This window comes from Bos taurus, chromosome 22, assembly GCF_002263795.3.
Source record: "Bos taurus isolate L1 Dominette 01449 registration number 42190680 breed Hereford chromosome 22, ARS-UCD2.0, whole genome shotgun sequence".
Classification (NCBI taxonomy): domain Eukaryota; kingdom Metazoa; phylum Chordata; class Mammalia; order Artiodactyla; family Bovidae; genus Bos; species Bos taurus.
The window spans coordinates 32,126,190-32,152,919 of record NC_037349.1 but is presented as its reverse complement, the minus strand read 5'-3'; the positions used below and the strand labels follow the sequence as shown (position 1 = coordinate 32,152,919).

The 26,730-nt window shown below is 41.2% G+C and overlaps 1 protein-coding gene across 1 annotated transcript in view; it reads right to left on the bottom strand.

The window, feature by feature from the left end:
- The window catches only part of FRMD4B (FERM domain containing 4B), a 358,740-nt gene that overhangs the window by 228,858 nt on the left and 103,152 nt on the right, over positions 1-26,730 (bottom strand). The gene's annotated exons all lie outside the window — the stretch shown is intronic.

The following is a 26,730-nucleotide window of genomic DNA, read 5'->3' as shown; positions in this document are numbered from 1 at the left end:
AATTCAGAGCATAAGGGAGTGAAAGTCGGTAGAAGTGGGAAGAGGGAGAGATAAGAGTGGAACGTGGGTGTAAAATAAGCAAGGGCAGTAAGACAGTCCCAGGTTCCTTCTAAGTCCTAATTATTATAAACAGTGCTGCGGTGAACATTTGGGTGTATATATCTTTTCGAATTATGGTTTTTCTCCAGAAGCAACCTAAATGTCCATCAAAAGAGGAATGGATAAGGATGTGGTACGTATATACAATGGAATATTCAGTTCAGTTCAATCGCTCAACCGTGCCCGACTCTCTGTGACCCCATGGACTGCAGCATGCCAGGCTTCCCTGTCCATCAACAACCCCCAGAGCTTACTCAAACTCGTGTGCATTGAGTCAGTGATGCCATCCAACCATCTCATCCTCTGTCATCCCCTTCTCCTCCCGCTTTCAATCTTTCCCAGCATCAGGGTCTTTTCCAATGAGTCAGTTCTTCACAACAGGTGGCCAAAGTATTGGAGTTTCAGCTTCAGCATCAGTCCTTCCACTGAATATTCAGGACTAATTTCCTGTAGGATGGACTTGTTGGATCTCCTCACAGTCCATGGGACTCTCAAGAGTTTTCTCCAACACCACAGTTCAAAAGTATCAGTCCTTCAGTGCTCAGCTTTCTTTAGAGTCCAACTCTCACATCCATACACGACCACTGGAAAAACCATAGCTTTGACTAGATGGACCTTTGTTGGCAAAGTAATGTCTCTGCTTTTTAATATGCTGTCTCAGTTGGTCATAGCTTTTCTTCCAAGGATCAAGCGCCTTTAATGGAATATTACTCAGCCATAAAAAGAAAAAACAATGCCATTTTCAGCAACATGGATGGACCTAGACCTTGTCATACTGAGGGAAGTAACTCAGACAAAGACAAATATCCCACGACACTGATTATATGTGGACCCTAAGGGTACACATGAACTTATTTGCAAAACAGAAATACAGTTACAGACATAGGAAACAAACTTATGGATATCGGGATGAAGTGGGGGAAGGAATAAATTAGAAGATTGGGACTGACATACACACACCACAGTATATAACAGAGGTAACTAATAAGGGCCTACAGTATAGCACGAGGAGCTCTACCCAGTACTCTAATGGCCTCAGTGGGGAAGAATCTAAAAGAGTGGATATATGTACATGTATAACTGATGCATTGCTGCACACCTGAAACGAACACAATATTGTAAATCAACTATACCCCAGTGAAATTTTTTTTCTTAAAAGACAGTCTCTGGTTTAAAATTTGCCTTCTTGAGGCCAAAGAAGAATTCACGTGGCTGAGTTTAAAGCACAAATAGCTGCAATGAAGCTAATGCAATACAACGTAAGGCCTTCCTATCTTCCTAACCAAGAATTTGCTCAAGTTATCCGGGATTCAGAATGTGACATGAGTCTTCCCAATCATTTGTTTTATTGTATGAGTTGACTCATTGGAAAAGACTCTGATGCTGGGAGGGATTGGGGGCAGGAGGCGAAGGGGACGACAGAGGATGAGATGGCTGGATGGCATCGCTGACTCGATGTACGTGAGTCTCAGTGAACTCCGGGAGTTGGTGATGGACAGGGAGGCCTGGCATGCTGCGATTCATGGGGTCGCAAAGAGTTGGACACGACTGAGCGACTGATCTGATCTGATGAAGGGTCAACTTGTGTCAAATGCTCACGGTGCGGGATGGCGCAGTAGAGAATGAGATGAGAGCCCTGGGGGCTGGGGGTTGGAGGGCAGTCAGAGGACAGTTGAGAGAATGCCAAGGACCAACTCCAGTTTCTTCCCTGGTCCTCCAGGTTCAGTGAGGAGCTTCATACCCGCCAGACACTAAAACCTTCTTTGTGGTTCCCGATAGCAAGGTGGGTCTCAGAGCTATGATCTCCTCTTTGGTTCCACTACAGTAGTCTACTTATATTCCCATTACAGTAATCCCCATGGTCCATGATAAGAGTTCGTTACTACATCCTTGACAGCTGGTTCTGTGCCTGTTGTGTACTGGGCACAAGGGTCATGTTTGTTGAGCCAATGGATGAAAGACATTCGACCAGGCCAACATATGAAACAAATAATATCGATCAAAGCAACAGCTAATATTTATTGAGTACTAGTGAGCTAGGTATAGATTACCTGTATATAGATAGATAGATAGATAGATAATACCTGTTCTTAAGTTCATTTAATCTCCCAACTACTCTGTTATAGAGAATTATACAGAGACTTCACTCTGATCATCTCCATTTTACAGTGAAGGAAACTGAGTCATAGAGAAGAGAAGAAACCTACTCAAGGGCACTGAGCTACTCTAGACTTGGCCAAGTGGTGCCTGGACTTGCCCAGAAGGAATCTGATGTTAAAGACATACATCTCTTAACCTCACACTGTATCTCCCCTCACCTGATGCCCTGCCCGAAGGCAGTTAGGCAGTGTTTCCTCACCAGTTGTCAAACACTTTACCACCAGGCTGCCCCTCTCAAAATTGCACCTGTGCAAGGTCATAAATCACCATAACCCCGCTTCATAGCCAGGCTTTCCCAAGTCATCCAATCCCAACAATGGGTTTTAAATGGAGACAAATATGCAAGATGCTGAAATATCAAGGTTTCCCCTCTTCTTCTCTTTCACCAGCTTTAGAGTTTGACTTGATCACCTCATTAATCCCAAGGGCATGTGGTGAATCCACCGTGCTTTCCAAAGACGTGCAGGATTTGGAAAAGCGGCAGAACAAAGACAATGAAACCCTGCATGTTACACTCTATGCGCTGCAGAGAAAAAGACTAGAAAACAGAACAATCTGCTCCTACTTGTTTTCCCAAGATGCAAGGGAGAAGACGTGGAGAGCAATTCCTACTTGCTTAACGTCTTGTGTTTACACTGATTTCATCCCTCTCCCCTTGGAACTTCTGAATCTGGCATTTCTTGATTCTGGTGGGATTTTGTTGGGATTTGCATGGCACTAAATTTCTTTAACAAGGATGATGTTGGCCTGAGGGAGAGGTATACACTTGGAATAGTTTCACCTGTTTCTCATGACATGTACGTTCCTTTATCAAAGAGGGACTAGAAGTTATCACACGGTGATGTTTCGTTTACACAGAGAGGGAATCCAAATGAGAAAGATTACAGGTAACAGATGAGCATCTTAACAGAACCATGAGCTCTTGTATAAAATACACAATACTCTTCTCAGAAGACTTCATTCAGGAGGAAATAATGCACAGCTTTGACAATGGAGAGATACACACTAGAATAAGATTGAGCAGATGAATAAAAGACTGCCCCCCCTCCCCAACATATTTCCATTCTCTGGTTGAGAAGCACACACCTTAGAAAATGAATGGCTCTTCCTCTTACCTAGTAAGAACAATGCTTCCCTTTTAATTACAAGGTGTTCCTTCAATGAAAGTCTAGTGGTCCATGGGCAGAAAAAGTCAATGGCAGTCTTAGATCTCTTCAACGGGGGTGGATCAATAGATGAAGTCTGTTGCTGCTGTCAGCTCTGCCATGACGTCGGGTTTCACGTGGAGCACATTTCAAGGGGCTGTACTGTAACACCATTACAGGTGCTCATTGCAATACAGCGTGTGCTTAGGAATAGGTCCAGCCAGCCTCTGCAGGCAGCTGTGTTCTCCTCCAAGTATAGGCATTAGACCTCTCGTTCTAATCTTGCTTCCTACTGAGGCTGAGATTCACAGCTCAGTGAGAATAGAGGAATATTAGACATGTGTACTTTGTGAACAGGCAACAGTATGAGTGAATCACTCGAACAGACTCAGAGAAAGCCCCACAGTGGGACAAACACGTGTAAGACGTCTGGAAAGGGACGCGGTAAAATGAATGCTACACCCCCTCCATCTATGAAGCTATCATTATGTTCCATGTATCAAAGTTTTTACCTTACATTCATTATCAGATTTACTCCTCACCCACGGCCCTAGGCAGCAGCTCTTTGATACTTGAGGAAATTCAGTCTCAAGATGTTGAAGCATTTTCTCTGAGGTCACTAACCTGGGAAGTGGCAGAGCAAGGGCTCAAATCCAGGTGAGTCCAGCCCCATGGTCACCGAGCTAATCCTCCTCTTTCTGAATTAGCCTTGACCTACACAGGACAAGAGACTGGAGAAATACCCAGCAAAATTGAACTCTTGCCATTTGAAAGACTATTTCAAAGCTTTCTTTGTCAATGTTAAGTAAGTATTGTGGCCCAAGACTGAACTGACTAGGACTTCAGAAGGAAATCAAAAACCCTGTGCAAAAGGAAAAGTGTAACCATGTGAGTAAAAGAACTCCACGAAGCAGAGGTACCAGAGAGCAGAAGCAGCCAGCAAAGGGTTAGCAGATGTACCATCGCTGACAACAGTTGGAATTGTCAGAGAAACAATGAGGGAGGAAATCAGAGAGGGAAATGGCCAGGGAAAGTTCAGGCCTCCCTCCTTCCCACGCCCTCACTGCCCACTGTGACTCCGAGTGACTCAGCCCAGATGGGAGGAAACAGAGACCTCCCTCACCCAATGTCCACCCTGCCCATGGCCTGGAAGGAGGGGAGGATGAGCCTTGTGACCGCAGCTCAGACACACCCAGGTACCACCCAGGAGTGCCCCCCACTGCCTACACACACCCAGAGACCTCAATCAGGCCCTGGAGTAGAGAGACTGCAGTCAAGGGATTCTGGTGTGAGCCCAAGTATTAATTCCTGGACAGCTCTGGGTAAGAGACTCATTGTCTCCTGACTTTAGTTCCCTGTATAAAAAGTACAGCCTGGAATTAGATCAGGGATTATACATTCAAATGCCAACAGAGACCAAGCAGGTGATGAAAACGATGCAGCTGGCTGAGCAGAAGCCGACAGAGAGCAGTGGGGACTGGAAACCACGTATCTTGTCAAGAAAGCGCATCCCCAGTGTCCCCAGATGCTCCAGTTTTCCATAAGAAGTCAGATATTGGTCCTTTATATACAATCCCCCAGTCTTTAAGTATTGGGAATAAAGTCAAATTTCTAAAACTCTGTGCAAGGTAAACAAAACAATATGGCACACTCAAGTCCAGATGTGTCTTGTTCCATAAGGAAGCCACTAGTCACCTGAAATTCATTCAAATTGAAATAAATGTTGGAGAGGGTGTGGACAAAAAGGAAACCTCCTATACAGTTGGTGGGAATGTAAAACAGTAGAGTCATTATGGAAAACAGTATTGGAGGCTCCTTAAAAAACTAAACACAGAGTTACTATATGATCCTGAAATTCCATGCACGCCAATGCTCATCACAGCACTCTTTACAAGAGCCAAGACATGGAAGCAACCTAAGTGTGCATCAACAGATGAATGGATAGAGAAGATTTGGTACACACATACACACACACAATGGAATACTAGTCAGACATAAAACAGGAATCAAATAATGCCATTTGCAGCAACATGGATGCAAATCTATTAGAGACAGTCATACTAAATGAAGTAAGCCACACAAAGAAGGAAAAATATCATATGATATTGCTTTTATGTGAAATCTTAAAAAAAGAAGATCCAAACGAACATATATACAAAACAGAAACAGATCCACAGACACAAAAACAAACATGTTACCAAAGGGGAAAGGGAGGGGAGAGATAAATCAGGAGTTTGGGATTAACATATATATGGTACTACATATAAAATAGAAAACCAACAAGGACCTATTGCATAGCACAGGGAACTATACTCAGTATTTTGTAATAGACTATAAGGGAAAAGAATCTGAAAAAGAAATATATATATATGTATGTATATATTATAATTGAATCAATATGTATGTATGTATATATGTGTAACTGAATCACTTTGCTGTACGTTTGAAACTAACACAACATTGTAAATTAACTACACTCCAATAAAAAATTCATTAAAAGTAAACAAAATTAAAAATTCAGTTCCTCAGTCCCACTAGACACATTTCAAATGCACAAGAGCCACTTGTACCATTCCAGCTGCTGCTGCTACTGCTAAGTCACTTCAGTCGTGTCCAACTCTGTGTGACCCCATAGACGGCAGCCCACTAGGCTCCCCCGTCCCTGGGATTCTCCAGGCAAGAACACTGGAGTAGGTTGCCATTTCCTTCTCCAATGCATGAAAGTGAAAAGTCAAAGTGAAGTCGCCAAGTCGTGTCCGACCCTCAGCGACCCCATCGACTGCAGCCTTCCAAGCTCCTCCATCCGTGGGATTTTTCCAGGCAAGAGTGGCTGGAAAAGACTGGCTACCATACTGGATAATAGAGAGAATATACTCAACGGCACAGAAAATTCTCTTTGCATAGCCTTGGTCGAAATGATCTTTAAAATAACCTTCAGCTCTTAACACTGCAAAGAAAGACAAACTGAAACAAACTTTAATTTCTTCATTGATAGGAAACAAAGCTACTGGAATTTCATTGCCTAATTTCAACACAAAAAGGGTTCATGTCACTGTTTTGCAGTCACCTTGATGAGTTCCCTTCAGTTGCATTTAAATTGGGTTCAATAGATGTGTTCATGGAAACAGCCTGATAACTTATCTGCTTCAACATGCAGAGTAAATTCTTGAGTTATTTATAGGGATTTGAGATCTCAACTGGTATTTTAAAAAGGGAGATAGGAGTGCGGAAGAGAAAAAAGCTCTATTTCATGTTGCCTGAAGTCAAGAAACACCTGGAGTAACAGGCAAATTTGGCCTTGGAATATGGAATGAAGCAGGGCAAAGACTAATGGAGTTTTGCCAAGAAAATGCACTGGTCATAACAAACACCCTCTTCCAACAACACAAGGGAAGACTCTATACATGGACACCACCAGATGGTCAATACCGAAATCAGATTGATTATATTTTTTGCAGCCAAAGATGGAGAAGCTCTATACAGTCAGCAAAAACAAGACCAGGAGCTGACTGTGGCTCAGACCATAAACCCCTTATTGACAAATTCAGACTGAAATTGAAGAAAGTAGGGAAAACCACTAGACCATTCAGGTATGACCTAAATCAAATCCCTTATGATTATACAGTGGAAGTGAGAAATAGATTTAAGGGCCTAGATCTGATAGAGTGCCTGATGAACTATGGAATGAGGTTTGTGACATTGTACAGGAGAGAGGGATCAAGACCATCCCCATGGAAAAGGAATGCAAAAAAGCAAAATGGCTGTCTGGGGAGGCCATACAAATAGCTGTGAAAAGAAGAGAAGCAAAAAGCAAAGGAGAAAAGGAAAGATATAAACATCTGAATGCAGAGTTCCAAAGAATAGCAAGAAGAGATAAGAAAGCCTTCTTCAGCGATCAATGCAAAGAAATAGAGGAAAACAACTGAATGGGAAAGATTAGAGATCTCTTCAAGAAAATCAGAGATACCAAAGGAACATTTCATGCAAAGATGGGCTCGATAAAGGACAGAAATGGTATGGACCTAACAGAAGCAGAAGATATTAAGAAGAGATGACAATAATACACAGAAGAACTGTACAAAAAAGATCTTCACGACCCAGATAATCATGATGGTGTGATCACCCACCTAGAGCCAGACATCCTAGAATGTGAAGTCAAGTGGGCCTTAGAAAGCATCACTACGAACAAAGCTAGTGGAGGTGATGGAATTCCAGTTGAGCTCTTTCACATCTTGAAAGATGATGCTGTGAAAGTGCTGCACTCAATATGCCAGCAAATTTGGACAACTCAGCAGTGGCCACAGGACTGGAAAAGGTGAGGTTTCATTCCAATCCCAAAGAAAGGCAATGCCAAAGAATGCTCAAACTACCGCACAATTGCACTCATCTCGCATGCTAGTAAAGTAATGCTCAAAATTCTCCAAGCCAGGCTTCAGCAATATGTGAACCGTGAACTTCCTGACGTTCAAGCTGGTTTTAGAAAAGGCAGAGGAACCAGAGATCAAATTGCCAACATCCGCTGCATCATGGAAAAAGCAAGAGAGTTCCAGAAAAACATCTATTTCTGCTTTATTGACTATGCCAAAGCCTTTGACTGTGTGGATCACAATCAACTGTGGAAAATTCTGAAAGAGATGGGAATACCAAACCACCTGATCTGCCTCTTGAGAAATCTATATGCAGGTCAGGAAGCAACAGTTAGAACTGGACATGGAACAACAGACTGGTTCCAAATAGGAAAAGGAGTACGTCAAGGCTGTATATGGTCACCCTGCTTATTTAACTTATATGCAGAGTACATCATGAGAAACGCTAGGCTGGAAGAAGCACAAGCTGGAATCAAGATTGCCGGGAGAAATATCAATAACCTCAGATATGCAGATGATACCACCCTTATGGCAGAAAATGAAGAGGAACTCAAAAGCCTCTTGATGAAAGTGAAAGAGGAGAGTGAAAAAGGTTGGCTTATAGCTCAACATTCAGAAAACGAAGATCATGGCATCCGGTCCCATCACTTAATGGCAAATAGATGGAAACAGTGGAAACAGTGTCAGACTTTATTTTTGGGGGCTCCAAAATCACTGCAGATGGTGACTGCAGCCATGAAATTAAAAGACGCTTACTCCTTGGAAGGAAGGTTATGACCAACCTAGACAGCATATTAAAAAGCAGAGACATTACTTTGCCAACAAAGGTTCGTCTAGTCAAGGCTATGGTTTTTCCTGTGGTCATGTATGGATGTGAGAGTTGGACTGTGAAGAAGGCTGAGCACCGAAGAATTGATGCTTTTGAACTGTGGTATTGGAGAAGACTCTTGAAAGTCCCTTGGACTGCAAGGAGATCCAACCAGTCCATTCTGAAGGAGATCAGCCCTGGGATTTCTTTGGAAGGAATGATGCTAAAGCTGAAACTGCAGTACTTTGGCCACCTCATGCAAAGAGTTGACTCATTGGAAAAGACTCTGATGCTGGGAGGGATTGGGGGCAAGAGGAGAAGGGGACGACAGAGGATGAGATGGCTGGAAGGCATCACTGACTCGATGGACGTGAGTCTGAGTGAACTCCAGGAGTTGGTGATGGACAGGGAGGCCTGGCGTGCTGCAATTCACGGAGTCGAAAAGAGTCGGACATGACTGAGCGACTGATCTGATCTGAATACTTATTCTTCCTGCTAGAAAAGTTTCACTGTCATATACTGCTTGTCGTTGCCTGAGCATGACTCTCCAGGGTGACAAACCAGCAATGTTTTAGATCATGGATCATCTAACTTTCCTATAAAGAACCAGGTAGTAAATATTTCCAGCTTTGTGGGCTATATGGTTTCCATGGCAACTACTCATCTCTGCCTCATTACATGAAAGCAGTGATAGACACGATGTAAACAAACGGTCATGGCTGTGTTCCAATAATACTTTTCTGGTGGACACCAACATTTAAATGCCATATAATTTTCAACTGTTATGAAATAGTCTTCATTCCATTTCTTTCCCCTGATCCATTTAAAAGTGAAAAAAATCCTTTCTTAGCTTGCTGCTGCTGCTGCTGCTAAGTCACTTCAGACGTGTCCGACTCTGTGCGACCCCAGAGATGGCAGCCCACCAGGCTCCCCCGTCCCTGGGATTCTCCAGGCAAGAGTACTGGAGTGGGTTGCCATTTCCTTATCCAATGCATGAAAGTGAAAAGTGAAAGTGAAGCACTCAGTTGTGTCTGACTCTTAGCGACCCCATGGACTGCAGCCTACCAGGCTCCTCCGTCCATGGCATTTTCCAGGCAAGAGTACTGGAATGGGATGCCATTGCCTTCTCCTTGAGACCATAGCAAAACTGGCAGTGTATGGGATTTGGCCCACAGGCTGGGGGGTGCTGGCCCCTAAAGCCTGCAAACTCTGTGATCGAGAGACTGGTAGCCTGAAAGCCAGAGAGAGTCGAGCTCTGGCATATGCATATGATTCACTAGGCTTTTACCCAGTGAAAGGTCTGTGCTTAGTTAGTGCTGTTCAGGAAGGGAAGGCTGGAACACACAGTTCCCTTTTTTTGTGAGACCACCCAATTTATAAAGTCGATCCTCTTTATCACAGATTTCATAACCGCAAATTCATCTACTTGCTTAGATTTACTTTGGACCTCCAAGTTAGTACTAGTGGTGCAGGTGCAATCATTCTCAGATGTGGGCAAAGATGTGACAAATTTGAGTCACCGCCTTGAGGAAGACTCTAGCTAAGATCAAATAAGGCTAGAGCCGGCCTTCTTGTTTCATAGGCTTCACTTCACAGAGGTCTTTGTAGGTCTTTAAACTTTGTTGTTTAAAATGCCCACCACCACCCCTGCTCCCAGCACAGTGCTGAAATGCTGGTTAGTGTCCCTAAGCATAAGAAGGTTGTGATGTGCCTTATGGAGAAAGCCTGTGTGTTAGAAAATTCTGTTCAGGCATGAGTTACAGTTACAGTTCAGGCATGAGTTACAGCACTCACAGTGCTCTTGGCTGTGAGTTCAGTGTTAATGGATCCACACCATATAGTAAAAAGTCTTTAAACAGAAACACACATAAAACAAGGTTACGTATTGACTGGCTGATGAGAATATTGTGAGTAGAGTGTCAAAGGAACCCTGTATTTCTCCTGGAATTGATGATTCAGAATTCACTTATTCAGTGTCTGTGGCCACTTTATTGGACATAACTACTGCAAATAACAGAATTGATGGTGCATATATTTTACCGACCTTAAAAAGGAATTTCTGTGATAGCCTGTATGTTGCCTCTCCTCTACCTTATAAATTGGATTTACGGTTCACTGAGGAAGGTTGAAATCATTTTAAATAAAGTTTTGGGGTTATTTCATGACTTTAGGTTTCCATGATTCCCTGTTTTCTCATTCTCTGGATAAATGGACTCTTGCCTGGTAAATGGCATAGAGAGTTATTCTCCATAAATTCTTCACTTGTAGGTAATTTGCAAGCTCACAAACTGTGCTCCAACTAGTGAAACACCTCAGGCCTAAAATCTCAGCAGGACTCTGTTGGAAACTTGGCTGGTGAACGTGGAGCCATGTTGTAAATATTCAACACGGTTTTGTAGCCTCTCTACATATGGTACTAAATATCACAGTTAATAACCCAAATCTAAGCGTTCATTGTGTAAGTCAACCAGGGTTTTATAGGAGATCTGGCACCTTTATTATATGTCTTTGAGTATGATTTTCATTTGCAAACCCTGAATAAAATGCACTGGCTTTGCCTTTTGGAAATACGTCATGTGAGGTGGACCAGCAGGGGAAGTTATTTGAGATCTGAAGAGGATGTTGAGAGCTGATCTCAGGTTCAGGCAGAGTTAAAAAAAAAAAAATTTCAAACACATTTAGAAGGATATCAACAAGCAAGTTGTTACGTCTTAGGGACACATATACACATTACCTTTTGTTGTTGTTGTTAATGACTAACTTCCTTTCACCAAATATAATCTTTCTGTGATTACTGATGTAATCATTGACATTGACTGAGCTCTTCATAATGGCCTCGGTCTCTTGCCAAAGCATTTCTAAATATTAGATGACAATATAGTGCTTATGATATGCCAGGTCCTACTCTAGGCACTTTAAATGTATTAACCCATTTAATCCTCAAAAAAAATCTTGTGAGGTAGCCAGAATTATTATCTTCATTTTGTAGATGATGAAACTTAGACACTGAGATGTCATGTAACCTGTCCCAAGTCACAAAGTAAACATGGGCAGAGCCGGGATCCGAACTCAGGCAGTTTCGTTCCAGAGTCCTTTCCCTTGACCACTTCCACAACACTGACTGAAAACTGTGGAAAAAACCCAGCCCAAGTGCAAAGGGATTTTTACAGTGGCTGCTTCTATTAGCAGCTATACTCATCTTTCTCATTCACTCTCCATCTCTTTCTCTTCTTTCCTTCTTCCTTTTCCTCTAATATACATACCATAAAATTCCCCATTTTTGACAAATATCCAGTCATTTAACCACCATCAATATCACGATTGAGCAGTTCTACCTCAAAAAAGCTCCCCCATGCTCCTTTGCAGTCACCTCTCCCTACCACTTCAGCCCAGAAACCAAGGGATTTTAGTCAGGGGGCCATGAACCCCAAGGGATCCTAGCAAAGAATTTAAGAACAGAACTTAAATTCATGTAAAAATTACATATTTCAAAGTTGCCACAAACTTCTAACTGAAATTTAGCATTCCTTCAGTTGTGAATATAAGTAACAAACTACAGAACTATTAGCAGAAACATCACTTGGTATCCAAGAGAAATCACAGATACCCTATTATATTACAGTCACTGTCTGTAACACAAAATAGTGTTTACACTTCTGACTACTTTGAAATTTTGGTATACTAGAGCTTGTTATTTACTACATTCATAAATGAGCATCTGCTATTATATCACAGATACTTAATAAGTGTATTTAAATATAATCTAATTTAAATTTTCATTTTCAATTATTTTTTCTCTGAGAAGGAATTCAACTTGTGGAAGGGGGTCCCCTATTCCAGAGAGTGGTGCTAAGGGAAATCACATTTGGGGCAGACGGAGTCACTCATCATTTATTCCACCATCATTCCAATCAACGCTGGCCCAGAAAGGATGGTATTGAAATGAATAAGATCCAGCCACAGCCCAGACTGGTGGAGGAATCAAGCATCTCCTTTTCTTAAAACTGATGGTGGAAAGCAAAACAAAAACAAAAGAAAAAGCCAATGGTGTCACCAAAAAAAAAAAAAAAAGCCAATGGTGGACGTGGAGCTATGCACCTTCAGTCAAATATCGCCACTGCCTTCTCCTGAAGAGGATGGTCACACAGCCCCGCCTGAGAGAAGCCGCAGTTCCAGCCCTGTGCGACCTGCCAACAGCTGACAAAGACCACACACACCTCAGAGAGGGGAACCAGTCATCCATGAGCTCAAGACTGACTCCGAGAGGGAGGGAAACATTGAGACATCATACAAAGGTTAGGCAGAAGATGAAAATTCACATTCTCCAATTATTTGGAACTGCTCTGTGACTGGAACTGTGCGATTAGGACACATTGCTTATACTTCGGTGTGTCACCTTCAAATAAATCATCTCTTAATTTATTAATGAAATCAACAAATCAATACAAAAAGGAGAGCAATGGGAAATTTTCATAAGAAATACAAATGATCAATAAGTATAAAAAAAAGTGTTGACTTTGCTGACAATCAAAAACAAATACCAAATGAATGAGATACAAAATTTCTCTTCAGTTGTCAGAAGCCAAGTTATTGGCATACAACACATGAATTGATGTAACATATAAGCTGACGACCTCAAATCCTAATATGGAAACCTGCAGTTGAAATAAAAGCAACTTTTTTGAAAATAAAAAGATGAATCTGAAATTTGCTTAGGGGGACGGGTTAATTTCTGAAGCTTGTTTGAAGAGGCAAGGGTCAAAGAATGAATGTAAGATTCTAAATCACAAATTAGAGAAGCAATATAAAAATGATAGGTGCTGTTGATATTAAATTTACCCTCTGGTAATCAGAACTTGGAAGATAAGGGGCTTTATTTCTCCCCACCTGTAGTCCCCATGTTCACCCCTCTTTCAGCCCCAGTCCTCTCCCCCACCTCTGTGACTGGATAGTGTCTTAATCAACAGGAAGGTATGAGACGTGCCAGAGCTTTGAAGGGCTTTCTCGTCGTCTTTCAATTTTTCCCAGTATTTTTCTCTGTCTTTAGTTGTTCCCTTCTCATTTATAGTATTTCCAAAAACGTTTCCCTAATAACTACCCAATATATCAGTGTCACTTCCTCCTTGCCTTGTAAACTCCTCAAGCACATCTTTTTCATTTCAGAATGTATTGGTCAGAGAGGACGTTTCATAAATGTTCATCAATTCTGCTCCCGTAAGAATGTGGATGGAATTAAATTTAGCAGGAAACACAAATCAGAGAATTAACATCAATATTTTCAGCCACTTCCCTGGAGGGGAAGGGCAGCACCTGAAACGGGTCTGGAGGCAGTTATTCTGTTCAGGCAGCGCCCCCGACTGGCCACTATGGAAAGTTCACCTTCAACACACAAATAGTGACTTTGCTGGCCCAGCATCCAAATCTCATCTCTCCTAGATTTGGAAATCAAGAACAATGCATCTTCCCCCCTACCGTTCATGATGGCTTCAGCTGAAACATGAGAACTTTAAAAGAGGAGTAATAATAGGTGTATTAAACGCCCTATTCCATACAAAGTAGAAGCACAGTAATGTTTATTTTACAAATGAACCATAAAGATAGGTGTTTCTCCCATACTCTTCAGAAGCTCCAAGGCAAGCAAGTGGTGGAGCATGGAGCTGAATCTCATCTAACTCCAGAGGTCACACTTAATGACTATCTCGTACTGTTCTCTTTATTTATTAAGTTTACATAAATAAAAGATAATGATATAAATATAAATTCAGCTCAGTTTAGTCGCTCAGCGGTGTCTGACTGTTTGTAACCCCATGGACTGCAGCATGCCAGGCTTCCCTGTCCATCCCCAACTACCCAAGCTTGCTCAAACCCATGTCCATCGAGTCGGTGATGCCATGCAACCATCTCATCCTCTGTCATCCCCTTCTCCTCCTGCCTTCAATCTTTCCCAGCATCAAGGTCTTTTCCAAGGAGTCAGTTTTTCGAATCAGGTGGTCAAAGTACTGGAGCTTCAGCTTCAGCATCAGTCCTTCCAATGAATATTCAGGACTAATTTCCTTTAGGATGGGCTTGTTGGATCTCCTTGCAGTCCAAGGGACTCTCAAGAGTCTTCTCCAACACCACAATTCAAAAGCATCAATTCTTCGGCACTCAGCTTTCTTTACAGTCCAACTCTCACATCCATACACGACTACTCAGAAAACCATAGTTTTGATTAGATGAGCCTTTGTCAGCAAAGTAATGTCTCTGCTTTTAAATATACTGTGTAGGTTGGTCATAGATTTTCTTCCAAGGAGCAAGTGTCTTTTAATTTCATGGCTGCAATCACCATCTGCAGTGATTTTGGAGCCCAGAAAAATAAAGTCTGTCACTGTTTCCCCATCTATTTCCCATGAAGTGATGGAACCAGATGCATGATCTTCGTTTTTTTAATGCTGAGTTTTAAGTCAGCTTTTGGGCTTCCCTGGTAGCTCAGCTAGTAAACAATCTGCTGCGATGCGGGAGACCCTGGTTTGATTCCTAGGTTGGGAAGATCCATTGGAGAAGGGATAGGCTACCCACTCCAGCATTCTTGGGCTTCCCTGATGATTCAGTTGGTAAAGAATCCGCCTGCAATGTGGGAGACCTGGGTTCGAGTCCTGGGTTGGGAAGATCCCCGGGAGAAGGGAAGGCTACCCACTCCAGTATTCTGGCTTGATGAACAAGATCCTGTTTCCCCCAAAGTCAGTTTTTCCCATCATGAAGCTTCCATTAGCATCTTATCCTCATCCATCAGAGGGCAGACAGAATGAAAACCACAATCACAGAAAACTAACTAAACTGATCACATGGACCACAGCCTGGTCTAACTCAATGAAACTACGAGCCATGCTGTGTAGGGCCACCCAAGATGGACAGGTCATAGTGGAGAGTTCTGACAAAACACGGTCCACTGGAGGAGGGAACGGCAGACCACTTCAGTATTCTTGCCGTGAGAACCCCATGAACAGTACAAAATATTAATTATGTTAGTTCAAATAAATTTTCAGCATAAAAAATCCACCTGTCCGAAGATAGTTTTGGTTTCAAAGTCTACCATAATATGTTAGGCTTTTTAATAACCTGATACAGCTTATGCTAAAGTTTAAGCACAGGAAGTTTCCTGAGCAGCTGGGTACAAAGGCAACTCCAAGGACAAGCGAATAAAAATGGGGCACAGGCCATATGATTTCAATTAGAGTCAGAACTGGGCCCAGTTTGGAGCCTCTGGGATGTGCTGGATGTAACAACCCCCTCTCCCAATTAGGCATAGCACCTGGACAGTGAGCTATAGGTAAGATGCAGACAAGGATGTGATGGGGCTGGAGTGGAGACTTTGATTTTGGGGGATCTAAAGTAGACTTTTTAAAGTGTGTATGCATGTGTTTGGGTAGAGGATTTTTCTCTTCTTTAAAGTCGCTCAGTCATGCCTGACTTTACGACCCCATGACTATACAGTCCCTGGAATTCTCTAGGCCAGAATACTGGAGTGGATGAAGGATTAGGGAGATTTACATTCACCTGAGGGAGTCAGAAGGTTCCAGAGGTGGGTGGATTTTATATCCGAGGTTTAGATGAGAGAATTTCCCCATTTGTTTTAACAGCACTGTATCGGTAATACCTGCCTGGGGCTCAGGGTCAGGAAAGGTTGTGAGACTGACTCTGAGTTCTACAGAGAAGGCAAGCTGTGACGATTAATAACGTCTGCCCTGGCATGGGGCCTGAGAGGCACATTTACTGCGAATTTAATCAGGATTAGAACATTCATGGGGCTGCCATATCTGTTCATCATCATGGAGGTACCTCAGAGCTGCCAACCAGGACTAAGAGGAAAGACCAGGGGCAACCTGGGAAATTTAAACCAGAAAAGAATCTGAGCTGTGAAGACACAAAGGTCTGTGGGATCTACCCTCAGTTGTGATAACATAAGGCCATAGACACTCTTGTGAGCCAAGACGACAGAAAGGCCACTTGGCTGAGAAATGGGAGGGAAAACGGCAGGCGATGTGGCTGAGAACTTGTATTTCACGCTGGCCTAGGAGAGCCTGGCACATTTGCTATTTCTTTGGCTCCACCTCATGGATTGGGGAAATATGACTATTTATTGGGCTTCCCATTTTTCTTATTTTTTTTCCATCATCCCTTTGCTAAAGTTCTTAGCAAAGTCTGCTTGGAAATGTTAGCCTGTCTCAGGTGTGCTGAGGGAAAATAAAGTTTTGGTCAATGATTTATTTAAATCATAGTATATAAAAGGGGGGAGAACTGCCCCCTGGTGGTCAGTTAGGAAAACCCCTAGAACATTATTCCCCAAAGTATTCCTGGACCCATGACTTTCCACAAGGGAATGGGGGTGGTGGTTTAGTCACTAAGTCGTGTCCAGCTCTTGCGACCCCATGGACTGTAGCCTGCCAGGCTCCTCTGTCTGTGGGATTTTCTAGGCAAGAATACTGGAGAGGATTGCCATTTCCTTCTCCAGGGGATCTTTCCGATCCAGGAATTGAACCCGGGTCTCCTGCATTGCAGGCAGATTCTTTACCGACTGAGCTATAAGGGAACTCCACAGGGGAGTACTCCATGGTAAAATTACTCTGGGAAACAATCTTAAATTATACAATATATACTCATCCATTAGTTACTATATTATATATCTTTAAGACATTCACAGTATTTATTACCATGTTGAGTCCAAGAAGTCCAGCAATCAAGAAACTAACTTCTTTTAATTCACCATTATTTGAACATAGACAGAAAGACTTTTTAAAAAAAATTTTAATTTAACCCAGCATTTTGGGAGACAAGGAAAGATTGATTATGAGGTTGTTTTCCTCTTCCAATATGGAGATTTTCTTTCCAGAGCTTTTCCCTGACAAAACCTAGACAACTTGCATTTTTATAGCATTCTCCTTCACAATTGCATTAGTAAAAAGCTGGCTTATGTTAAAGAAAAATTCCCAGCTGGAGACAAATAATTTACCAGGTCACAGCCTTCTATCAAAGAAAAGCTGATAGCATATCAGTACACTCAAGTTTTTCAGGTATAACTACCCAATAGAAATCCTAGAAATGATCACATAATGTTATAGACAACTCTCTGGATTCTAAAGTTCTTCATAGTTGGGAGGTGGGAAAACACAGCAGCTCAGAGTGCTGCAGGCCTGCAGCCATATTCACAGTTCTGACGACAGCTCTACCTCTTACTAGCTGTGCAACTTTGGGCATGTTGCATAACTTCTCTGTGCTTATGGTTCCTCATCTGTGAAATGAAAATAACAGCATTTCCTACTTTGCTGAGGATTAAATGAGTTAAGACATGCAAAGTCTTAAAAGAGTGCCTGGCAGTTGGCAGTAATTGATTGTTTCTGTATTTGCACCACTAAAGTTGGGAGTACGAAGTATCATTTAAAATGGAAAACAGTATTTTTTCCCTTTAAAAATACCTTTTGTTCAGGCTGAGACCACTTAGAAATGTTGGCCAACTATCACTAACATGTATTAGGGTGATATTTTAAACTATTAACTTTTAAAATTTGGAAACACTTGGGAATTTTCCTCTTAACATCTAAAAAAAATTGTGGGAAAATATATATAAAACTGTCCAGGTGGTGCTAATGGTAAAGAACCTGCCTGCCAATGCAGGAGATGGAAGGATCCCTGGGTCGGGAAGATCCCCTAAAGGAGGGCATGGCAATCCACTCTAGTATTCTTGCCTGGAGAATCCCGTGGACTGAGAAGCCTGGGGGCTACAGTCCATAGGGTAGCAAAGAGTCAGACATGACTGAAGCGACTTGAAGTGTGTGTGAACCACACATGCACATATATAAAGTTACCATTTTAATCATTTTTAAGATTGCAATTTGAAGAAGGAAATGGCAACCTACTCCAATATTCCTGCCTGGAGAATTCCATGGACGGAAGAGCCTGGCGGGCCACAGTCCATGGGGTCACAGGGAGTCAGACACAATTGACTGACTAACACACACACACACACACACACACATACAAGATTGATCACAATCCATCTCCAGAACGTTTTCATCATCACAGATGACACTGTATCCACTCAACTCCCTGCTTCCCCCTCCCTCGGCCTCCAAACAACCACCATTCCATTTTCTGTCTCTAAGAATGCGACCGCTCTAGATACTTCATATAAATGGACTCTTACGGTATCTGTCCTGTTGCACCTAGCTTACTTCCTTTGGCATACTGTCTTTAACGTTTATCCATATCTGCCATGTGTCAGAATTTCCTTCCTTTTAAAGGAAGAAAAATGAAAAATATTCCATTTGAAGAAACTGCATACTGTTTTCCACAATGGCTACATCATTTGACATCCCAACCAATAGTGCAAAAGATTCTGATTTCACCACAGCCTCACCAACACTTTTTTATATATATTATAGCCATTCTAATCCATGTGAAGAGGTACCTCATTGTGGTTTTGATTTGCATTTCCTGCAACCCATTCCAGTATTCTTGCCTGAAGAATCCCATGGACAGAGAAGCCTGGTGGGCTATATACGTCACGGGGTTGCAAAGAGTCGGCACGACTGAGCGACTAACACACACACAGAAAGACTAGTAATGTCAAGCTCTTAACATTTTTAAATGATCTTCAAGCAGAGTTTTATGAGAAGAACACAGACTTCAGTCACTAGCTCCCATCATCTGACATTTAGATTTTCCTATATACATATGCATCTTTGATAATTTTAAAGTTATTCCTTGCTTGGAAGGGGAAGAAAGGACACATATCTGGTGTCTATTTTAATTAAAAATGTTTAGTAGTTAACTTTGAGGTATGAATGGTGAGAGCTCTTAATTGTCAACATCACAAAATACTTTTAACTCTGCATACTTTTACAAAAATCAGGCATATGTTTTAAAACAAATAGTGAATTTTGAAAAATAAGAAAATTAAAAAAAATTTTGTGAGACTTCAGAGACTAAGAAGAGTCTCTTTGTTTGTTTTAATCAAACTTCAGCAGGAAATTCAAATAATAGCAGAAACACATAAAATTCCTCAGGGTTTAGTGTTCTAAATGCCAGTCAGACTCGAAGTAATCTATTTCAAATCCTGTTACTCACATGTAATGACTGTTTATTTAACGTTTCAGAAAATGTTTAAATTATCTGTTTCTTTTTTATGTTTAAAAATTTTTTAGTGTTTCTTTAAAATTATTATTCTATTTTTTGTGAATGTATTTTAACCAGACTGTTTTATTCAAAGTCTGGAAATGACACAGTTTCCAGAAACTAAGAAAAATTATACTAAAGAGCTAAAAAACAAGCAAATAAACTTACTGTCATTTAACTATGAAAAGAAACTACCCAATCTAAAATAATAAACATTTAACTTACTATATGTAAAAGTTAACATGTCCGCTTCATAAGTTGATAAACTGTAGTATTCATAAATTACATTGTTTTTAAAAATAAGTTTTAGGTTTGATATTTTACATGGCATGAATCATCAGGACTGCATGATGAGTCCTGAAAAGTAATAAATAACAAATGAGGTTTTTGAAAAAAATAATTTCAAAAGCAAAATTCTAGGATGGTTAAACATGTATAGAGTAAGAAATTCCTTTTAACGTGGGATACATGCGTGCATTTTAATATGCTTGATATAACATGGGGTAGGTATATAAATGTAAAAATTCCTAAGATGGACAAATATCTTTAAATGTCCCTTACTGTAATAATTCAAATTACAATTAAAAAAAAAAACACATTGAAAATGTCTTCTCTTCAAAACACACTGTTGAGAAAAAGAAAAAACAAGTTCAAGACTGGGAGCAAATCTTTGCAAAGCATATATCTGATAAACGATTTGTATCCAGAATATACAAAAAGAACTCTGAAAACTCATTAGGAAAACAAATGACCCAAGGAAAAAAAAACACACAAAATATTGAACAAGACAATCACTGAGAAGATACACAGCTGACAAGTAACAGCTGACAAGTAATGAAAAGATATTCAACATCATTTGTCATTAAGGAAATGCAAGTTGAAACTACAATGAGTTACTTCTACATACGTTAACATTAGAATGGATAAAATAGAGGATTGACCATACCAAATACTGACAAGGATGTGGAGGAACTGGGCCTCTCACTCGGTGCAAGTAGGGATGTAAAATGGTACAGCCACTTTGGAAAATTTGTTAACAAGTTAAACACACACTTATTATATGATCCAGGCATTCCACCCTTAGCTATTTACCCAAGGGAAATGTACATCCATATGGAGACTTGTACATGAATGTTCACGTACTGAAATTCTTAGTACTGAAAATCTGGAAACAATTCAAATGTCTACTAATGGTGAATAAACAAACAATAGGACTTTATGCATACAACGGAATACAGCTCAACGATAAAAAGGAATGAAATATCCATACACATTATAGCATGGATGAATCTTTAATTATGTTGAGTGAAAGATGCTAAAGAAAAAGATTACGTACCATATGATTTCATTTATAAGAAAAGCAAACTACTGGAGAGAGATAGAAACAAGATCAGTGGTTGCCTGGGGCAATACAGGGGCTGGGATTACCAAAGGACATGAGAAACATTTTGGAACGAAGTAAGTTTTTACTAAGCTTCCCTATGGCTCAGTTGGTAAAGAGTCTGCTTGCAATGTGGGACCCAGGTTTGATCCCTGGGAGAGGAAGATTCCTTGGAGAAGAAAATGGCAACGCACTCCAGTATTTTTGCCTGGAGAATTCCACAGACAGAGGAGCCTGGTGAGCTGCAGTCCATGGGGTCACAAAGAGTCGGACACAACTGAGTAACTAACACTTCAATTTTTTCAAGTTTTCACTATCTTGATTATGGTGATGGTTTTGTGGGTATATATGTAGGTCAGAACATCAAATTGTACACGTAATCTTTTTATTTTGTGGGGCTTTGATCTGCTGCTGCTTTCTTTTACTGCCTAAATGGTGCTGAACACCTAATATAAAGCAAGATATTTATAGTTCTCTGAGGATCCTCTGTCTTAATTATATTTGAAAATAATTTATCCATTTAATCATTCTACCACCTCTCTCTCTCTCACTCTTTGGTTTTACTGAGATGTAACTGAAATCCAGCTCTGAGTAAGTTTAAGGTGTGCCGCCTGATGACCTGACATACATATATTGGGGAAATAATCACCAAATGAGCTTAGTCAACATCCATCCCCTCATATATTCACAAAAATTTTTTTTTCTCAAATTTTACACTTTAAGTATGTGCAGTTTCTTTTAGGTCAGCTGTACCTTAATAAAGCAATTAAGAAAAGGCCTAATTATAATAACTCAATAATATACAGGGATAAACTGTGGAAAATTCTGAAAGAGATGGGAATACCAGACCACCTGACCTGCCTCTTCAGAAACCTATATGCAGAACTGGACATGGAACAACAGACTGGTTCCAAATAGGAAAAGGAGTATGTCAAGGCTGTATACTGTCACCCTGCTTATTTAACTTCTATGCAGAGTACATCATGAGAAATGGTGGGCTCAAAGAAGCACAAGCTGGAATCAAGATTGCCGGGAGAAATATCAATAACCTCAGATATGCAGATGACACCACCCTTATGGCAGAAAGCGAAGAGGAACTAAAAAGCCTCTTGATGAGAGTGAAAGAGGAGAGTGAAAAAGTTGGCTTAAAGCTCAACATTCAGAAAATGAAGATCATGGCATCTGGTCCCATCACTTCATGGGAAATAGATGGGGGAAAAGTGGAAACAGTGTCAGACTTTATTTTTCTGGGCTCCAAAATCACTGCAGATGGTGACTGTAGCCATGAAATTAAAAGACGCTTACTCCCTGGAAGGAAAGTTAGGACCCTAGATAGCATATTGAAAAGCAGAGACATTACTTTGCCAACAAAGGTTCATCTAGTCAAGGCTATGGTTTTTCCTGTGGTCATGTATGGATGTGAGAGTTGGACTGTGAAGAAAGCTGAGCGCCGAAGAATTGATGCTTTTGAACTGTGGTATTGGAGAAGACTCTTGAGAGTCCCTTGGACTGCAAGGAGATCCAACCAGTCCATTCTAAAGGAGGTCAGCCCAGGGTGTTCTTTGGAAGGAATGATGCTAAAGCTGAAACTCCAGTACTTTGGCCACCTCATGTGAAGAGTTGACTCTTTAGAAAAGACTCTGATGCTGGGAGGGATTGGGGGCAAGAGGAGAAGGGGACGACAGAGGATGAGATGGCTGGATGGCATCACTGACTCGATGGACGTGAGTCTGAGTGAACTCCGGGAGTTGGTGATGGACAGGGAGGCCTGGCATGCTGCGATTCATGGGGTCACAAAGAGTTGGACACGACTGAGCGGCTGAACTGAACTGATATAGGGATACAAAGAAAAGTAAATAATCTTTCATCTGGTGCCATCCATCAGATAATCTCCTTGAGGTTACCAAACTGAGTACTCCAGTGAGTACATTCTTTCATGTTTTCCCTTAACTTACATAAATGTATGATCTCATTATAGGCTTTAAACTTTTTATGTAATGGGTGACCCATTAAAGTGGTATTTTCTGCAACAATCTATTAGGGTTTAAAAAAAATCTTATTATGCATAACAATTTTTACTTCTGAGATTGAGGCTCATTTTTTTATAGCCAAAATGCCTTAAATACCAAAAGAAGGGATGTAAAACTACACACAGAAGCATCTTCTTTATAGTAAATTACTAGATAGAAGACTCCGTCCTTACTGAGGGAGTCAGAACACCAAATTCTTTCTACAGTGAGAGGCTGTTTTTCTGCAAGATGTAATTTAATCTGGAAAAGGAAAACCATTTAGTGTTTCAAACTATAATTAGATTCTCACTCTAGGTTAAACATTGCAGCACGGATGTTAGATGTGGCAAGTTCGACTGCAAACCCACCTTTGGGATTATTTTGGTCGTACAAGTTAGAATATCGTACCAACTCCAAGATTTTACCACAGGTCAACTTGTTAAAAAAAATCTTCAATTAAAAAAATGATTAAATATATGCTCACTGTGAAAAATGCCGAAAATACCCAAGTATATGTGACGAAACTTTCTTATGCTCTTCCTCTAATTCCATCTGTTAGATACAACCACCTTCAACAATCTAAATGCATCTTCCCAGACTATACAGTGTATATGGGCATGCATGCGTGTATTTCCTGCTTTTATTTTGACTATTCATTACCTTTTCTTTTTTTAAGTTTTTAAAAACTGTGGTAAAATATATATGATGTAAAACTGACACTTCAATCATTTTTTAATAGCATTGTTTTAGAATCATCAGAACATGCAGATTATTTTTCTTTTTAACTTTTTTGGTCATGCTGCATGGTATGCGAGACCTTAGTTCCCTGACCAGGGATTGAACCCATGCTACCTGCAGTGGAAGCATAGAGTCCTAACCACTGGACCACCGAGGGAATTCCCTCAGTCATTTTTAACTGTTTTAGCGGTATTAATTGGAGAAGGAAATGGCAACCCGCTCCAGTGTTCTTGCCTGGAGAATCCTGGGGATGGAGGAACCTGATGGGCTGCCGAATGTGGGGTCATACAGAGTCGGACACGACTGACGGGACTTAGCAGCAGCAGCGGTATTCATTGCATTACACTGTTGTACAACAAACAAGACCATTATTTCCAAAGCTTTTTCATCACTCCAAAGACTATCCATTAATCATCAACTCTCATCTTCCCTTATCCCAGCTCCATGAGTGTGTGCTCAGTTGCACAATCATGTCTGACTCTCCACAAGGCTCCTCTGTCCATGGGATTCTTCAGGCAAGAAAACTGGAGAGGGTAGCCAGTTCCCTCTCCAGGGGATCTTCCCGACCCAGGGATCAAACCTGTGTCTCCAGCGTTGGCAGGTGGATTCTTTACCTCAGAGCCACCTGGGAAGCCATCCCAGCTCCAGGTAATGACTAATCTACTTCTTGTCTCTATAAATTTCCCTAGTCTCGATGTTTCATACAAGAGGAATCAAATGTCTATAATCAGGGGTGCTGAAATTTAGTAGAGATACACACATGCAGCTGTGCTTGACACTAAAGTACTGCGATTTCCTCCACAGTGGCTGGCAAAAGATCACTGTCCCAAGCGTCACCTTTGAATTCCTCTCCACCTCCCCACAATCCAGCAACTGAAAAGTCAACATCACGGCCCATGCCTGTTCAACTTGATTCTTATTTGTGCTGACTGCTTGTTAATACTTAGAATATCAGTCCTGCCTACACGAGTCTAATTTTTTGTGAGACCTATTGACTTTTTTCCTCACGCCATTTCTGAACCTCTAACACGGTAGAGCATTTCATTTAAGAGACCTGTGCTCCTGAGGGCAGGGGGGGCTGTCTAGCTCATTCATTCTTTCATTCCCAAGATGTTTTATTGAACACTTCATATACTGCAGTTGCTGGACCAGAATGTCAGAATACCACTGTGAAAAGGCAAACACCATCTTGGGCTTCACAGAACTTATGTGCTTTTTTACTTTCTAGTAAGAAAACGCAGGTGAAAAATACCTGAAGAGCTAAATAAAGAAAAGAACTCCCAATAATCATGAGTGGAAACAGGTTCTTTTTTTTTAATTGAAGAGTAGTTTATATACAATGATATGTTAAAAAAACAAAAGGAAAGAGGCTCTGAAGATGAGTATATGAGTGATCAACCTCCGTCCTCACTGAACACCTTCACAGCCTCCCTCACACCGACTTTAAATAAACAGGCTCATCACCTGCCAGACCAGCGAGGATGAAATCATACTTGAACACACCTTGTTGCAAGGCTGTGGACAGAAAAGCTCCTACATTCAGTGTTGATGAGACTGTCAGTGAGGATGATATTTTTGGAAATAAACTCACAAAGAGGCCCTGTTGAGTAGAGAAGCCAGAGAAAGTCCAGTTTGAGATTAAAGGAAAAGTCCGGGAATTGGGGGCCAGGAGAGAGGACCCAGGCTGCACTCGGGAGTGTGGGCAGAGGCTCCAAGTGCAAAGAGCTGGTGTGATTAGAGGGTCAGGAAGGAGGTAAGAGTGAGCACAAGGCACTACCGGGGTCGGGCTGGGAGGACAGTCAGGGCGGGTCAAGTCACACCAAGTTTTACAGATTACAGCCAAGGGTGGAGCTGATCCCATTTGTGATTTCAGAAGCTCCGACATCATTTAAGTCTATATTCTCCAACACTTCTCAAGGTACTGAAATCAGTAAGAATCTGAGAAATGCATCGAGCACCCCTGTAACTGTCCTGCATCTCAGCCTGGTGCCCGGCAGTCCCTGTGACAGCCTCTCGGACACTACAGATAAGCCCAGGGTTAGACATATCACCCTCCGCTTCCCTGATGTCTTTTGGGCTTTCCCACATCTCTACTTCCCAAAAAACAAACAACTGAAAATGTCTATTTTCGAAGTATACTTCATTCGATGAAAGTAAATCAGCCAATAACTACTGAGCACTCTTTATACGCTTGGCCTTTGTCCAAGTGCCTCGTTTCTTTTAGCTCATTTCATCTACCCATCCTCTTCTAGTTGTGGAAACCAAGGCAAAGGAAGACACATCATTTTCACCGCAGTCACACAGGTGGTGAGAGGCAGAGTCCGTGTCCTGGATGGCTGCAGGGTAGTCCTTGCTGCCAGGGGCCAGCACGCAGAAATTACAATCCTCTCGTTAATTTCACTAGAGGCAGCATTTTGAGAAGATCGGGGAAAAGGTGTCTTTAACTGCTGCACAGTCTACTTGTGCACAATTCATACTTTTTGCACGTTATACATCAATACCCTTCAAATCTGAATTACCCTTCAAATATGCCTATCAAATATGAATTATTGAGATTGGCTAATGAAAAAAAAAATCCTGAGAAACACAGAAATGCTACTTATACACCCACAATTGATCTCTATCACACTGTCATCACTACAGCAAGGCTGGGGCAACCATTGAAATATTTCATTTTCCTCCTCATTGTATTCCAAAAAGCAGTGAAAAATAGAAAAAAAATAAACCAAAGTATTGACATAAAAGATACAAAGCACATCTTCACTACCAGCAAGCAAAGGAAGAAAATCATTGCATGCATAAAAACAATCATTAGTGCTGTTGACAATTGTACACTGGACTTAAACTGGTCAAATAGTCAACTGCAAATAAA